We start from the raw sequence: 7483 nt of genomic DNA on the forward strand, positions 1-7483 counted from the left end.
AAGTTCAAACCCCTGAGCTGACAAGGTACAAATCTGTCGTTCTGCTCCTGAACAGGCAGGTAGCCCACTGTTCTGAGGCTGTCATTGAAAATAAGAATTTGTTCTTAGCTGACTTGCCTGGTAAAATTAAAATAAATAAAACATGTCCCCCTAATGTAGCCTAACAGGGTGGACATTTAAGAGTGAAATATACTAACATCATGAAACATTGAAATAAAATAAAATGAAGTGTTGATAGTTACTTAGCTTTGCACTGTTTTCCTGCCAAAATAATGATTGACACTTCCTGAACATGATGTCATTGTGGGAAATGACTGTTTTTTGAAGTGGTATTACTACACACTAACAGGGTGGAAAGTGGAATCAGAGACACACAGAAAAATTATATATTTTTAAAGTATTGATGACAGATATTTTAAGTAGGACTATAAAATCATGAACAAACATTTTGAATATTTAATGGCTCATATTTATCGTAGAAGTTGATGAATAGCACCTGCTGACATCCACAAAAAACGAAATGGTCAAAATGCATAAAATTCCCTTTCAGATCCATATCATAGTGTTTTTATGTTAAAGAACACCTAACATTATTTTTTAAGCCTTTTGGAAATCAAATTTTACACAATAATTGGTGTTATTTCCTCGGACAAGAAAAGGCACCACATAACAGGAAGGACCTGGTTCACATGGGCCAGTGGTAGGCAAAGCTGATGGCTGGAAACCGTAGGGAGAAGTAAGAATGGCGCCTGGAGTTTGAGAACTATGTTTGGCCCAGGAGGACAAAAAACACATATATCAAGTGTTGTTGTTTTTTTACAATATCTTATTTGCAACACTACAACGACATTTATATTTTGACGACGTAGTTTCAGTGAATGTGCATCCAATGTAAAATGAGGCAGGCAGACTTACAGACACCTATGAAGGGCCTTTTGTAATAACAACATGGCAGCATTCTCTAGAGGCAGACGCCGGTGGAAACGTACCAACTGCATTCATTTTTTTTTCAATGAGAAACTTGACAGACATGGAGTTTGTTGCCATATTGCTAGCTAGTGACAAACGGACAGATTATGAGAAATGGATTTCGAATTAATCTCTCAAACAGCGTTTTCTTTTTCTATAGTGGTAACCAATGCCCTGCAAGCTAGCTGTCAGTTTGCCCAGTACCTCGGAATAGTTGAGGTACTTGGCAAGCTGTCAGTGTCAAATATTCCAAATAATGAGTGTCTTTGGTAGAATAACATGCTCTTTTCAAATGCCCTTCATTATGCACTTGTCAGCTTGGTTTCTAGATAAGTAACCTCGTGTACATTCTAAGTAACTCATGTGTTTATGGTGTCAGCATTGACCAATAGAGATCGAATGTCAAGGCATTTGGTTTGTTACTGGAGGTGGGTCTTGCTTGTTCCAAAGAAGGTGGTGTCTCAATCCCATGATTAAATCATTAGTATTACAAGACGACGTTATTAACTAGTAGGGACTTCACTGTTTGTTCTTGAGGATAGTATACAATCATATGCACCCCAGATGGTTTGTTACCAGGAGGTCTGGCTCTGTGTAAAGGTTTTATATAGGATCATGTCTAATCTAATGTGTTAATGCAGTTTTACTGACCAAAACATTCTGTCCTTTGTTTTCATCGGCTCAGGTAGGACAGAACATTGCTGTGTTAGATTATGTGGAGCCTTCAGTTAAAGGTAAGAGAAATGTACTCATACTGACTGTACATTCCACCAAAAACAGCTTGACTTGAACTGTTGACTTGAAGCATTTCACCTTGCTTGTCTCAGCGTAAACAAACTATGTTGTGAACAATCTGCATTAATATAGAAGTTTTAAAAATATATCATGCTACCCTTCCAGGTACTAAGTGGGGCATTGGGGGCATGTGTGTGACTGTGGGCTGCATTCCCAAGAAGCTCATGCACCAGGCTGTTTTGCTGGGCACAGCTGTGAAAGACGCCCAGAAGTATGGCTGGCAAATCCCCAGGCCCATCTCCCACGACTGGTACATCTCAATAATTGGGGAAAAGATCAGAATTGGGCGACCTGTGAAAACACATGCGGTAGGTCATAGATTCTGTTGTATAACTTAAACAGGGATTTTACACATGCATACCTGCAGTTTTCAGTAATTTTGTTATGACAACTGCCTCCTTAAGTTTCCGACTTAAGATATTCCCTGTTAGGCCTAGTAGACCTGTTGGTACACAGAGGTTACAGCGCTATGATGAATTGTCCATGATTGCATGCAGTGCTCTGACTGAATGGCTGCAGGGCTAACAGGTGTTGCTCTGCCTCTATGTGCCCACACTCTCACAGCAGATGTTCACATTGTGCAACCGAATCTCATATTTAATAGACGCAGTTTCATAGAAAATGGCTTCACATCTCTCCTCCCAAACTTTCCCAAACTCTCATATGTAATTGTTTTAGCTAGAAAACTGCTTTAACAGTGTAGCTGTGCAGTACTTATCCTTTTTCAGATAAACCCAATGTTTGCACAAGATCTCTCACAAGTTCTCCTGTGGTGTTTGCATGGTGTCACCATGTTGTTTTCTTTGACAGGAATGTGAAGTATCTGAACATTAAAGGAAGTCTGGTGGATGAGCACACAGTCAAAGGGTTAACCAGGACAGGAAAAGAGGTAATACCACACTACTAGTCAAAAGTTTGGACACACCTACTCATTCAAGGGTTTTTCTTTATTTTTACTATTTTCTACATTGTAGAATAATAGTGAAGACATCAAAGCTATGAAATAACACATATGGAATCATGTAGTAACCAAAAAGTGTTAAACAAATCCAAATATATTTTCGATTCTTCAAAGTAGCCACCTTGATGACAGCTTTGCACACTTGGCATTCTCTCAACCAGCTCAAACCAGAAGGCGTATCACTGCAGAATGCTGTGGTAGCCATGCTGGTGACGTGTGCCTTGAATTCTAAATACATCTGTGTCACCAGCAAAGCACCATCACACCTTCTCCATGCTTCACATGGGAACCACACCTGCAGCGATCATCCGTTCACCTACTCTGCGTCTCACAAAGACACGGCAGTTGGAACCAATAATCTCATTTGGACTCATCAGATCAAAGGACAGATTTACAACTGTCCAACTGCTCGCGTTTGTTGGCCAAAGCAAGTCTATTCTTGTTATTGGTGTCCTTTAGTAGTGGTTTCTTTGCAGCAATTCGACCATGAAGGCCTGATTCACACAGTCTCCTCTGAACAGTTGATGTTGAGATGTCTGTTACTTGAACTCTGAAGCATTTATTTGGGCTTCAATTTCTGAGGCTGGTAACTAATGAACTTATCCTCTGCTGCGGAGGTAACTCTAGGTCTTCCTTTCCTGTGGTGGTCCTCGTGAGAGACAGTTTCATCATAGCACTTGATGTTTTTTTGCGACTGCTCTTGAAGAAACTTTGGGCTATCTTCTGTATACCACCCCTACCTTGTCACAACACAACTGATTGGCTAAAAACATTAAGAAGGAAAGAAATTCCACTATTTAACTTTTTAACATGGCACATAATATAATAATAATAATAATATATGCCATTTAGCAGACGCTTTTATCCAAAGCGACTTACAGTCATGTGTGCATACATCTGTTAATTGAAATTAATTACAGGTGACTACCTCATGAAGCTGGTTGAGAGAATATCGAAGTGTGTGCAAAGCTGTCAAGGCAAAGGGTGGCTACTTTGAAAAAGCTCTAATCTCAAATATATTTTGATTTATTTAACACTTTTTTTGGTTACTACATGATTCCATATGTGTTATTTCATAGTTTTGATGTCTTCACTATTATTCTACAATATACAAATAGAGAGAAACCCTTGAATGAGTAGGTGTGTCCAAACTTTTGACTGGTACTGTATTTCAAACTGGGAGTTAATGACAAAAAATGTAAATGTTCACCATATTATTATTATTTTTATTTAAGGAACATCATTTCAACACTGCGGTATTTGTATTTTCCTATTGACGTCATTATAATTTCTCTCCCCCTTGTCTGGCACTGACTGCCAAGGACATTGTGATTGCAACTGGAGGGCGGCAAAGTACCCCACACATGTAAGTATTAACCTTTACCTCTCTCCATCCTCTCTTTCTACTCCCTCACCTCCAACTCTCCTCTCTCTCTGTCCCTCTCTCTGTACCCCCCTTCTCCCTCTGTATGTGTCCTTGCTCAGTAGACAGGGGGGAGATATGTCTCCTTCGTTGATCCTCCCAGCTGCTGATAACACCACAGTGAATCTGGAGCTTTTGATGGGATGGTGGTGGACAAAACATGTCTCTCTCTGGGTGGAGGAGGGAGGCTGTCCGGGTCTGTGTCTCAAATGGCACCCTACCTGTTCCCTATTCAATACATAGGGAATAGGGTAAAATTTGGGATACACTCTGGGACTGCGGCCTCTCACAGGCCTCCCTCCCTGTGGTGTATCACAGGCTGTGACTTACTGTCTGTTGATAACAGACTAACAAAGAACAAAGCCAACCTTCCCCTCCTAATCGTTTGCCAAAAGCTGTATTGACAATATGAATCAAACAGTGTTTGTTGTGTTTACCTGTTGTTTCTACTTCCTGTGTTGTAGATCCACGGAGCAAATCCAGCACGGCATCACTAGTGATGTTATCTTCTGGCTGAAAGAGTCCCCTGCCAAGACGTGAATGGTGCATGTGGTGAAACACAGATACACAAACCATACAATGCTGTGCCATGTACACAGACAACTCTGTCATAATGATCCATCCAGGACACAGCGTGTTCTACTATAGGACGTTTTAAATGTTCCTGTCACTCACTCCTCCTGACTCAGATTAGCTGTGCGTGTGTGTGTTCAGCAAAGGTCGGGACACACACACATCTCCAATCAAGCCATTTAAATCCTGTCATCGCCTGTCTAATTGGTCTCTCTACACCATTTCCACTTGGCACAAAATGGAGGTTGAGTGTAATGTTTGTTAGTGTCGCTGTAATTTAACCGTACATGGTGCCAACAGTGAAGAGTTATCTTAGTCACCTACTCATTGATAATCCTTGCTATTATAAATATAATCTACAATAGATTTCTGTCATATTTTTTCTATCGCAACAACCTATTTGTTACCCCTCTCCAGTTTAGTCAGGGAAATTGTATTTTTCTTGTCAAACTAGGCTGCTGTTCTAACATTCTACCACTAGAGGGCAATATGAACTCATCTTAACAACAAGCCAGACGGTGGTGGTCTCTGTATGTATGTTTTCCCTGCACTGTCCTTCCCTCTTTCAGCATGTCTCCTAAGCAATTTTCACAAATATTTGCTCACAGCTTTTTATGTAGCTTTCAAGAGCGCTTCAATTCAGGAAACCCTTTATGTGAGTGGGACTGTTTGGTGTAGTGGAGTGGTTAGGCAGGGGCCTACTGTTTGTGTAGTCCTCTCTGCCCCTCAGGCTACTAGGGGTTAGCATTAGCAGGTCCTCCCGTGGCTCTCCTCAGACCTATCTCTCCCTGCCTAGGAGGAGCTGTTGTAGAGGAGCTGCTTTGCTCTGTGGAGGGAGCTGAGCTGTCAGCTCAGCAGGTGGGGTCTGAGAGGGTGTTTGGGTTGATTAGCTTATTAGGTGGAGGTAGTGGATGGCTCCAGGTGAGTGGTGCCTTTAGAAGGACTGGAGTACACAGCCACACTCACAAACACGATAGATGGGAAGTGTAGACATGAGTGTAAGAGGTTTTATGCTGACTTTTATTGCAGTATATAATGCACTGCATTTCCTTAACTTTTTAATTCTATATTTATTTAAATAAATTCCAGTGCTAAAGGGTAGTGAACCAGGCTTGAAATGTGCTATACTTTCTCATTCTCTAGATAAGTGCTTCTCAAACTTGTTATAGTCCCGTACCCCTTCAAACATTCAACCTCCAGCTGCGTACCCCTCACACTATACGATACATTTATTAAACATAAGAATGAGTGAGTTTCTGTTACAACCCGGCTTGTGGGAAGTGACAAAGAGCTCTTATAGGACCAGGGCACAAAATAATAATAATCAATCATTTTGTTCTTTATTTAGCCATCTTGCATATCACTTTATTTGTTAATCGTAAATTCTGACCACAGGTTAATGAGAAGGGTGGTCTTGAAAGGATGCATATAACTGCAATGTTGGGTTGTATTGGAGAGAGTCTCAGTCGTAAATCGTTTTCCACACACAGTATGTGCCTGTGTTTAGTCTTCATGCTAGTGAGGGCCGAGAATCCACTCTCACATAGGTACGTGGTTGCAAAGGGCATCAGTGCGATTTGCTAAGGCAGGATACTCTGAGTATCCCAATCCAGAAATCTGGCAGTGGCTTCTGATTTAAATACAATTTTCACAGAACCGCTTGTTGCAATTTGATGACACACTTTTTCAGATATAGGTAAATGGACTGGATGCATGGCATGAAAGGATAACGAATGCAGTTGTTTGTGTCATCCGTTTCGGGAAAGAAATTGCGCACCCAGCTCACTCAGGTGCTTCGCTGTATCACATTTGATGTTGTCCATAACCTTGAGTTCATTTGCACACAAATGAATGGAAAGACCTGTGTGTTGTCCTTGTTAATGCAGACAGAGAAGAGCTCCAACTTCTTAATCATAGTCTCAATTTTGTCCCGCACATTGAAAATATTTGCAGAGTCCCTGTAATCCTAGGTTCAGATCATTCAGGTGAGAAAAAACATCACCCAGATAGGCCAGTATTGTGAGAAACTCGTCATCATGCAAGCAGTCAGACAAGAGAAAATGATGGTCAGTAAAGGAATCTTTAAGCTTGTCTCTCAATAAAAAAAAAGCATGTCAATACTGTCACGCCTTGGTCTTAGTATTTTGTGTTTTCTTTCTTTATTTGGTCAGGCCAGGGTGTGACATGGGTTTATTTTGGTGTGTTTTTGTATTGGGGTTTAGTAGGTATTGGGATTGTGGTTGAGTAGGGTTGTCTAGCATAGTCTATGGCTGCCTGAGGCGGTTCTCAATCAGAGTCAGGTGATTCTCGTTGTCTCTGATCGGGAACCATATTTAGGTAGCCTGGGTTTCCCTGTGTGTTTGTGGGTGATTGTTCCTGTCTCTGTGTTGTCACAAGATAGGCTGTATAGGTTTTCTCGTTCCGTTTGTTGTTTTTGTATATTTAGTTATTTCATGTATCGTTCATTTTTTCATTAAAGAACATGAGTAACCACCACGCCGCATTTTGGTCCGACTCTCTTTCAACAGACGAACGCCGTTACAAATACTTTGCCCATTGATAACCAGCGCACTTCTGTATGTTGTAAAAGTGTTACATGATCGCTGCCCATTTTATTGCATAGTGCAGAAAATACACGAGAGTTTAGGGGCCTTGCTTTAACAAAGTTAACCATTTTCACTGTAGTGTCCAAAACGTCTTTCAAGCTGTCAGGCATTCCTTTGGCAGCACTGCAGGATCCACCGAGAGGCTCTTGCTGCCAA

At 41.1% G+C, this 7483-nt stretch overlaps 1 long non-coding RNA gene across 1 annotated transcript; it reads left to right on the forward strand.

The window, feature by feature from the left end:
• Positions 1-788: 788 nt before the first annotated feature.
• On the forward strand, positions 789-7217 carry LOC118358465 (uncharacterized). The gene is made up of 5 exons (XR_004820460.2): positions 789-1703; positions 1870-2072; positions 2575-2653; positions 4048-4091; positions 4613-7217. It is a non-coding gene; the product is annotated as an uncharacterized LOC118358465 (long non-coding RNA).
• The last annotated feature ends 266 nt before the right edge of the window (positions 7218-7483 follow it).

The sequence above is a fragment of the Oncorhynchus keta genome, chromosome 25, assembly GCF_023373465.1.
Source record: "Oncorhynchus keta strain PuntledgeMale-10-30-2019 chromosome 25, Oket_V2, whole genome shotgun sequence".
In the NCBI taxonomy this organism is placed as follows: Eukaryota; Metazoa; Chordata; class Actinopteri; order Salmoniformes; family Salmonidae; genus Oncorhynchus; species Oncorhynchus keta.